Source organism: Penaeus japonicus, unplaced genomic scaffold (genome assembly GCF_977035675.1).
Source record: "Penaeus japonicus unplaced genomic scaffold, GWHDUDI00000001_assembly GWHDUDI00000004, whole genome shotgun sequence".
In the NCBI taxonomy this organism is placed as follows: Eukaryota; Metazoa; Arthropoda; class Malacostraca; order Decapoda; family Penaeidae; genus Penaeus; species Penaeus japonicus.
In genome coordinates this window covers 18,827,556-18,837,555 of record NW_028234406.1, presented here as the reverse complement: position 1 = coordinate 18,837,555, position 10,000 = coordinate 18,827,556, and the positions used below count along the sequence as shown (strand labels likewise).

Below are 10,000 nucleotides of genomic sequence, written 5' to 3'. Positions count from 1 at the left end.
TTCGACAAGATTGTTTTTTGCCTTTGTCAAGACCCAGAGGACCAGCTTTCTATCCCTTTTGTCACTTTCTCTTGGGAAATCTGCCTCACAACACTTCTGGATTCCTTGGGTTGCCCTTTTTTGAAGCTCATTCTCTATCTCCTTGCCATTCTTACTTTTTATCTTATTAATAATGCTTTCCATTTACTGATGACAATTATTCCTCTATTGAACATTTTCTTTTCTTTCCCTTGAACCTCAGCTGATTGATACACATACTGTAATACTATAGTAAGGTTATGTCTCTAATTCTGCATATCTTTAGAGAATTAGCATGTAACCATCCTTAATCCAAAACTGGTATCTCCATCACATAATTCCTTGGCAATGTAATCCAAGGTTATCTAAAATACTTTTCTGGTACAACTTTTGGTTAGCCACATTTGAAACAGGTTAACAAGACTATAAACAAAGGAAGACACCTACTTGCACTGTTATGTCTCAATTCTGAATCTCAAACACATTCTCTGGTAAATAAAAATGATGGAAATCTAATAAAAATGTGGCATACAAACTGATGATCCAACCATGCAAAAGTAATTCAATTATCTGATTTTATTCTCCAGAAAAACCCTATTTTCAGATTAATAGAATCCACGTATCTGTCCTACCTACTTGTATCACAACTGATAATATTTTTCTTTACTCCTCTGCATTGCCCCCTTCCCTATATCTGACAAATTACAATTGGAGATCACTACCATTAAATCAAATAATGAAATTGTCAAACATTTTTTCAATGAAAGTATATTAACAATGGTAAGAGTGTGCACATAACAAATGCTAAGTGTAAGTTGTAGCCAGACTGCACAAAAGATGAAATAATTGACAAGTGAAAGAGACAGTGATGAGGGTGTATCATAGGTGACCAACACTCATGTAGTAGAAAAAAAAACAGGTATAGAAGAAGGATGGACTTTGTGTGGTTATATTCTCAAATTGTGCTATCATTCTATAAAAATGCCAAAATGCAAAAAGAAGTTACCCTGAAAAATGCTTAACTCAGTGGTCTTGGTGTAAAATATCTGCAACATCTTTATTTTCTCCTTTCCAAAAAGCAATTTAATATATGCTTGAGGCATCCTACTTATTCCATATAACACCACTTGTATTTTCATTTTTCACCATCACAAAATGTTTCAATTGTTTGTACAAATAACATTCTCTTCATTTTCACAGATATAGATATTTTAAAACATCCTTTTAATTACTGAATCAAAGTTGTTTTTTCTGTCAACCAGGTGCCGTCTACATGAAAAACTTAATTTCCAGTGCCTCTGAATAGTATTGCTAGATTTTCAGGGGTACATGTAAGCTTGTGCTAGGTACCTTCTGAAACTTTTTCAAGCTACATTAACCCTATCCCGACGGGCCCAGCGATAAGTGGAAACCCCCTACGCCAGGCCTATGCAATATTGCATCAGGAACGTCACACTGGTGCGTCGCCGTCATTGGCCATTTAGCCGTGTCACACGGGTGTGACGCACCATCATCAAAGGGTTAAGTTTAGAGCAACATTCAATCTCATAAACAAGTAAGTAAAAATGCCAAGCAGATAAAAACTTTTGTCCGAGTAGTATAGAATCATTTTCAAATAAAATGATTAATAAAAGACAGTGGCATTCTGAGTGAATGCTGGAAAATGAGGCAGTGTTGTGGTCCTAGTTTGACTTTCTCTATGGGATTATGTTAAATTTCTTTCAAGTAGAATTAAAAGCGATAAAAGTCCTACAAATGCCTGTTTTCTTTTAAAGAAATACAAATCATATTTAAGTAATATCATATCAAAAGCACAATGAAATATTAACAAATTATTGGTTATCTCTGCATCCAAAACAGATATCAAAGTTTTTTTTCTCTAAAGCAAAATCAATCTTGCCATTGTCTACTATAAAGACAATATGTATTATATCATAGTAAAACAACAGAATGGTTCTGCTCATCACATTCCTAAAATAAAAAAAGCGGCTACAATATATAAGAAATCATATGAGAGAGAGAGAGAGAGAGAGAGAGAGAGAGAGAGAGAGAGAGAGAGAGAGAGAGAGAGAGAGAGAGAGAGAGAGAGAGAGAGAGAGAGAGAGAGAGAGAGAGAGAGAGAGAGAGAGAGAGAGAGAGAGAGAGAGAGAGAGAGAGACAGAGAGAGTGTGGTTCTGCTCAGCACATTTCTAAAATAAAAAGTGGCTGCAATATATAACAAATCATATGAGAGAGAGAGAGAGAGAGAACAGAGACAGAATGGTTCTGCTCAGCACATTTCTAAAATAAAAAGTGGCTGCAATATATAACAAATCATATGAGAGAGAGAGAGAGAGAGAGAGAGAGAGAGAGAGAGAGAGAGAGAGAGAGAGAGAGAGAGAGAGAGAGAGAGAGAGAGAGAGAGAGAGGGAGAGAGAGAGAGAGAGAGAGAGAGAGAGAGATACATAAAAGTTACATATTCACCATCTTCCTGAGAAATTCACTTGTATCTATTTCTCCCCTCTTGTGACATTAACTCAATTCCTCTTTTTTATAATATTTGAGAGAATATATATAAAATTAATAAGTAAAAAAAAGACTAACAGACAAGTGAAAGTGTTTGTTCAACAGATCAAAAATAGAAAATCATGGAAGTCTATGTGAATTCTATCCTTAATTACCTTAGAATGTTGTAAATCAGGTCCTATATATGCTATGCATAAACAGAATACATCTACCACAAGTTGTAGGATTTGAATCATTGAAGGTTTGAAACTTTAAAGGAACACGTTGACTTTTAATCAGTGCCAAAACACTCATGATACTAGTTAAACATCTACATCCTTCATAACGTAAGAATTTTACGGCGATTTAATATGTCATTACAGTTACCACATCTACACCAAATGAATGTGGCACATGTTTTCTCTTCCGTATCAAGTGCATGAAATACAAAACACACTGTTCAGACTCTTGGCCTAAAGAAGCAAAAAGCCAAAAAGTGTTTGGTACATCTTCAGTGTCATAACTGAAGCAAATTAAACAAGACAATAAACAAACATTTCAAAAACAAATACCTATACCCCCCCCACCCAACATTTCAAAAACAAATACCCCCCCCCCCCCCAACCATGTACAAACCTAATCCTCAACAGCAGGGGTGTTCATTCACTCACTTAATTGGCAACTCTCCAAAAGAGATTTCATAAATAAATTATTCCCAAAATCCTAGTCTCGAGATCAAAACAAGTTCATAAATTACTAACAAGCCCTTAGCCTTGAAAGGTATTCTTAATTGTACAACAACAACAACAAAGCCATAATAGTGGAATTTCAATTTACATTGGCAGCTACTAATTCTTATTTATGATAAGACTCTCAATCAAAATTTTGTAAATATCACTATTCTATTCGGTGATTGTCACAAACTATCCATGGCAGAATACACTTGTGGCAAACATGCAGCTAAAAAAACCTTATAACCCTCTTTTCGGAAGCCATTAGAATCTAACAAATATCTCTTGATAGGGAATCACCCATGTCTGTCATTAGATTTACAGTGATACTGGCATTTCCAAGTGTACAAGTATAAATCCCTTCTTTGACCGAATCATTTTTATCATATACATTATCATTACATTGGTACTCTGTAACCAAGAAATCTTTTAGAATAGAATAACACCTGACAGAGATGAATATACTATACTTAAATTGTGATTTTAATAAACTGAAAATTTAACTTATTTGATTCACAGGTCAACCTTCCAACTTCTTCCTAGTTCACATCCAGACTCAATCAATTAATCAATGAAAAAGAAGATAATAAAGATAAGGAAATCCATGGCAAAAATGTATTTCAAAATTTAATAACGTAATATCATAATGTTCCTTTCATTTTCATCTTCTTCAAAATTGTGCTTTTTAATAACAATAATATAAATGATATAAACATATTCTGACTGGGTGAAAGTAGCTATGCTATATAACAAGTGACTGATAATAAACTTTGTATCAAATGTTTAATACTGAAACTCAATTTCATATTATCAATCATAACATCAAAATATATTAAATTAAAATTCAATGGTCTATCTTTCACCAAATAATAATACTCAATATATAAACATGCTACTTGAAGTTTTCAATGTTATAATTTCCTGAATTATTCCATTCTGTAAAATGAATAAGACACAGCTCATCAAATTTACTTATATTCAAATGATGCATATACCAACATATATAAACAATACTACCTACTGATGGACTTCTATGGCACCACATCCAACATTCCCCCAATGCCTCTCAAGACATAATTCAAGGTTGTTCCACAGCCCTTGGACTGAACCAAGGTCACAGAATTCCTCCTCCTAATTCTCTCAATCTTTTGCCCTTTTAACACTACTTAAGATAACCTTTAATTTATTACTTTGTATCTCCTCTTCCTTTGTAATATCAAAAATACACAACCCAAAATTGACTTATAACATTTCCTCACTTCCCCAGCACTAAACCCATATACTGACTTTAACTGATTTCTGTGAGGTCATTAAATTACCATAACTAAATTTTTAGACACTAAGAACTACATTACAGAAAAGCAAACTTTGTACTGGAATAATACTAGTCATATCAATAAGTATATCAAATGAGATTTTTATCTTACTTCCCATCTCACAAACAGATTTTATAATCAAATTAATTTGTAACTATAATTCACAAATATTTATAACAAACTGAATCAATTCAAAATTCAAAAAATATATTCATAGTATCCAACAAGAATAACATTATTCTGCATAAATAATACTAATTTCTATAAAATTATGCTCGTGTTAATAACTAAATATTACATTTACTAAACTACAGAAACTCAATGATCTAACAACTTCCCACTAATAGAGTGCCATCTATAGCAATGTCCTTCAGATCACAATAATTTCTTACTTAGATATTCCACATTTCACTTTAAATTAGTTAGAAAGCAATTGTCATGAACAAAAAAAGTTTCATAATATTCGAAAGTTATCACGTCTATCATGTACCGCACGTGACAACAGAACTAAAATCTTGAATCATATACCTATTCCTCTATTCAATAACTACTATCTAAGATACACTGTCCACTAATCAGAAATATGCAAGAAATAAAAAACACTAAATGCATTTCAATATCTGGAACAAAATTAGTATCATATGAATACATCTGCACAGAACTGGATATCAAACCAACTCCAAAAAAAAGTCAATGCAATAAGTTGCAGATAATAATGAAGTTGTTAATGTACAATAATTAAATGTAAATCAAATTAACACTGATCTTAGAAACCTTAAAATTCTTAGATCTCTAGACTTAGTCAATGCCCCTAGTTACTAAGTCTGTTCTTCCTGGATCCCATACAAATATCACCCTAGTCTATCTTAGGGCTTCTTTAAAACCTTTTTAAACTTTTTAATATAATGCTGACTCATTCCTGTACACTCAATAGTGTTTCAATTATAAAGAAGATGTTCTAATATACAATCCCATTCATGACATAACTGTCAATCTCTTTATCATGCAGAACCATTCAGTTACTAGGGACTGTCACTTCTCTGTTCAGCCTTTAAAAAGTTATGATAAAATGTCTATAAGACTGTCAAACTTTTTTGATAAGTTGTTTCCAGGCAATTCAATTAAACAAGAGAAAGTACTTGAAATCATCAATTTTTAATGGAGTTTGGATCATCCTCTAGAAGTATTTGTATACTTTTGTTTACAGTAACATAACCATGTGTTATCCACGCACTGTCACTGAAACTCTTTTCCAATGCCACAAAGTATCATACTTCCCAGTAAGGAGATGGCTTAGTGTGAGGCCTAGCAACACCATAAGCATATGCCTATAGAAGGCAACAAAACAGGCCTATCCAACCTATGATCATGTGTCATGTTTCAAAGGACCTATGGAAGGTAAATCTTAACTCACCTTTGAGAAAGCCAAAGTTGATAATGCACTGCTGTGTTGAGCACATACTTCTCCACCCAGTCCTACATGGTTTGTGCAGGACCAGGGACCATTCAGCCTCCCCTTTGTTCTGAGCCTCGCCAGGGATGCAACATGCCTAAAAATCAATAGCCACCACTCCAACCAGAGAGAGCCATTCCTCGATCCTCATATTATAGGCCTATTTCCTCCGTTAATCACACTAAACTTCGATAAACTATTATCTTGTCACCTTCAGGGTACACTCTGACATGCTACAAACACAAAACTAAGAATGCGAACGCAAGAAATCTACCTGTGTGATGCATGGTGTTGCAGCGCGTTGCAGGGTAGGCCTGGTAGCGGGGGAGCGGCTGGCTGGCTGGCTGTGGCAGGCAGCAGCAGGCCCACTTACACGGCCAACTTAATCAATAATTTCCCTCCCTCCCGCTTCTCTCTCCCCCCAACTCCCCTCTATACCTCTCTCTACTGCTACTAATATGCCTTATGCACACGTATTTTCCATAGATGACCAGTGGGCAACCTGACGATGTTTAATTGAAATTGGTTGTTGCGAAACTGGCATCGCCCTCACATTCTGCGTTTCTCCTTCTCGGTGACGCATTCAACCCAAATAAACACTGACACCTTTTTGTTTGTAAACACTTCCCTCTACATCTCTACAGCATTCCTTCCCTTTTAACTTACTCTACGGAACTTCAACAACATGCCGACTTACCTTAAATCTACATGCGCCCAGTATTTTAAGCGGAGGCGCTGAAAATATCACAAAAGTCGCACTAAAGCCACTCATGACATGTTTTCGAGACGGTCAATGAACTCATTGCGTCTTTGTTAGTTGAGGTTCCAACAATGTACTCGGAGTCGGAGGAAAGCCTATAGACGACAGAATCTTCTTGTGTATAGAGATTCTGATCCTTTATAATATTTTTTGTTTGATACTAAATCCTACTAAAGTTTGAAATATAAGGATTTCGATTCTATAGATATGGCTAGTAATCGTACCCTTAACTTCGAATATTTCTTTTGAAGTTTTCTCCATGGTGAACTAGTATCACCTTCTTAGTCGAGGTTTGTTTATTATCTACTGAAATATCTAATTTTTTTCACGTGTTTACAGATGTTTATTGTTGTGAAGGTACTGGTGAAAGCATATATTTAGAAGACTTTACTTTGCACATAGTAAAGTATTATTAGGTCTTGTTTACAACTTTTCTACCTGTCCCACGCATGCAGTATGCCAAATAACGTTCATTTATATAGTTAATATGAAATAATCATTTGTCAAACTTTCAGAGGACATTGAGAATAAATCCCTTATGCTTTTAAGCTCGAACATGTCGCTCAAAATGAATGACGAGATGGAGAATACGGCGCTGATTGAAGGTGTAATTTGCTAGAGGCTTACGTGCAACCTCGCCTCACATGCATCCAGCGGTCGATACGAATGCAGAGCGACCGCCAAGTTTGAAAATGGAATAAAGGTGTGATTGTTATTTGTTAACGGCGCTTCACAATACGGTTTTTTTCTTGTATGCCATCAATGATTATCAATATACTTATCTTAACAGAGAAATCACAAGACGCGGCACTTTCAGACAGAGTAATTTTAGTAAAACAACACTGATTAATTATGTTATCCACGCAAGAAATATGTATGTATGTGCAGGTGTTACCTTGCCGTTAAAAGTTTTCATACACGAGTTATCTTTGGTTTTAAGAATAGGTAGAACACATGATGACTCATTGAGCTTTAAAATTAACTTGTAATTATATTCTGCAGTGTTGTCATTGCATATTGTTTTGTGTAGGAAGTCTTATGAATTGACTTATTACATTACTTTTTAGGGTTATTATTTACAGATAGTTTAATGCGATTTTTTAGAAATTGTGTTTCATTATACTTTATCATACAATATTGTTTTTGTGGTAATCAGTCACTGTCACTGATATATTTATTTTAACATTTTTATTATTATTACCACTCTTGTTTTCTTTTCCATATTGTTTTGGATCTTGCTATTGGTATTGATGTTATTATTTATATTATTGTTATTATCATTACCACTGTTAGCATTGAATTAATGTTTATATCTTTATCATTATCATCATGATTATCATCTTTATAAATTGTATCACTGCTGCAGTTGTAGTTTTTTACTTCATTTTTATCGTCATCCTTATTATCATCATTTTTATTAATGGTATCATTATCAATTTTGTTGTTGTAACCACATTACACTCATTATGATATTTGTTGTTGTTTTATAATCATCATATTTATTGCTATTGGAGTCATATACACAGCTTATTTTAGTTGCCATTTATACTTTAATGACTGTTGTCATTATTACTATCCAGATTTATGTTTGTCATTAGCATCATCACCATTATATATTTTATCATTATCATTGGTATAGATATTAATAATCTTAGTTGGTTTTATATTTACTTTTGTTATTGTGATCATCATCATCGGTCCGTTAGTACCATAATTATGTGTTATTACCATCACTATTATCACTGTCATTATCTGTATTATCATTATTTTTATTATAATTTTTGTCATAAATTTTCATTGTTATTTGGTAGTAATTGTTTTTTTAGATGTAATTACAATTATTATTTGATCGTCACAATTATCATTATCAAGAATATAATTGCAGTTACATTAATCAGTATCAGTATCAACATTAGTATTGATGTATATTTGTTATGTATGTTATTACTATCATAATTAACATCATTTTTCTTTATTAACATGATCATGATCATGGTTATTGCTCTAACAGTGACCAGTTATAATGATCATGATTATTTTTGTTAGTATTTTTTTCTTAATTAGAACTCATTATTATTATTATGATTATTATTTCATTAATCACCATCATCTTCATAACCTTAATTATTACTGTTATGATATGTGTTATCAGTACTACCGTTGGGTAATTAGTATCTTCACTACTACTGTTACTACAACAATTATAATGATTATCATCATAAATGCAATTACTGTTATTGAATTCATTATCAATTTATTATAAACTTTATGTTTTATGGGCTCTATTATAAATGCCATTCTCATTGTTTTGTCAATATTAGGCCTATTACTATGGAATTTATGATCATTGTGTCGATATCAATTCGCTTTTTTCAGTAATCTCATTTTGCTGTTACTACTGCTTTTGTTCCAGTGGTTTCCACAATTACTACGTCACGTAGAACATCCATTCTAAATATTCCGCGCTCAATTTAATGAGTCGCGCTCTGAAGAGAATCGGCGGCCGCTAGTCCGTTTAGTCGATACCCAAGAGAAAGGGATATTCCGGTCACTACATTTACTACTGCTACTACTACATTAAGGTTATAAGAGTAATATTTCAGTTATCATTTCTAGTAATTATATTGCTGTCAAAAGTTATCCCTAGAGTAATGTCATTTTTATCATCCTTATGATCATTGTAACCGTCATTATCATCAATAGTGCTAGTTGTGGTATTTTAGTATAATTGCGTTTGCTATCATCATCTCTCATTCCTATTCTAATCCTGTCTCATCATGACACCGATTAAGGTCATCAATATTTACATATATGGCTTTATAGTAATTGTAGATCCTTATATTTAATCAATGACAGAAATTATAATAATCAACTCTAACATTCGACGGAAATTATAATAATCAACTCTAACATTCGACGGAAATTATAATAATCAACTCTAACATTGACCATTTTGGTAAACAACGTAATCCTCTTCAAATATATGTTTTGCTGATAGCGTTTTATGCATCATTTTGCTTTCATTAATTTAGAAGTTGATGAAGTGTAAATCATATTTCAGATTTATTTAGTATCAGTATTTTTTGTCTATCATATTACTAGATCTGTTATATTTTTGTGTGGTTAATTCTATTATCCTCGAAGTTTTTACGAGTTTATCTAGAATCCAAGTGTAAGTGGGGAACAAATCAGCTCAGGATTAAGATGCCTCAAGAACATAAATGCTCAAACATGCCAA

The 10,000-nt window shown here is 33.1% G+C and overlaps 2 protein-coding genes across 8 annotated transcripts in view; one reads left to right on the top strand and one right to left on the bottom strand.

Annotated features, from left to right (window-relative positions):
- The window catches only part of LOC122267743 (uncharacterized), an 86,763-nt gene extending 79,937 nt beyond the window's left edge, over positions 1-6,826 (bottom strand). For 2 of the 7 annotated variants that reach the window (XM_086536208.1, XM_086536209.1), the window contains exon 1: positions 6,277-6,604. The gene's annotated coding sequence lies outside the window, so the exon portion shown is untranslated. Of the gene's footprint in view, positions 332-5,963; positions 6,218-6,276; positions 6,605-6,699 lie in introns of those variants that run through there. The other 5 variants (XM_086536204.1, XM_086536203.1, XM_086536206.1 and 2 more) reach the window with 4 other exon arrangements.
- A 371-nt stretch (positions 6,827-7,197) lies between these two features.
- LOC122248746 (uncharacterized) overlaps positions 7,198-10,000 on the top strand; it is a 27,235-nt gene continuing 24,432 nt past the window's right edge. The window contains exon 1 of the mRNA XM_086536213.1: positions 7,198-7,465. The gene's annotated coding sequence lies outside the window, so the exon portion shown is untranslated. The remainder of the gene's footprint in view (positions 7,466-10,000) is intronic.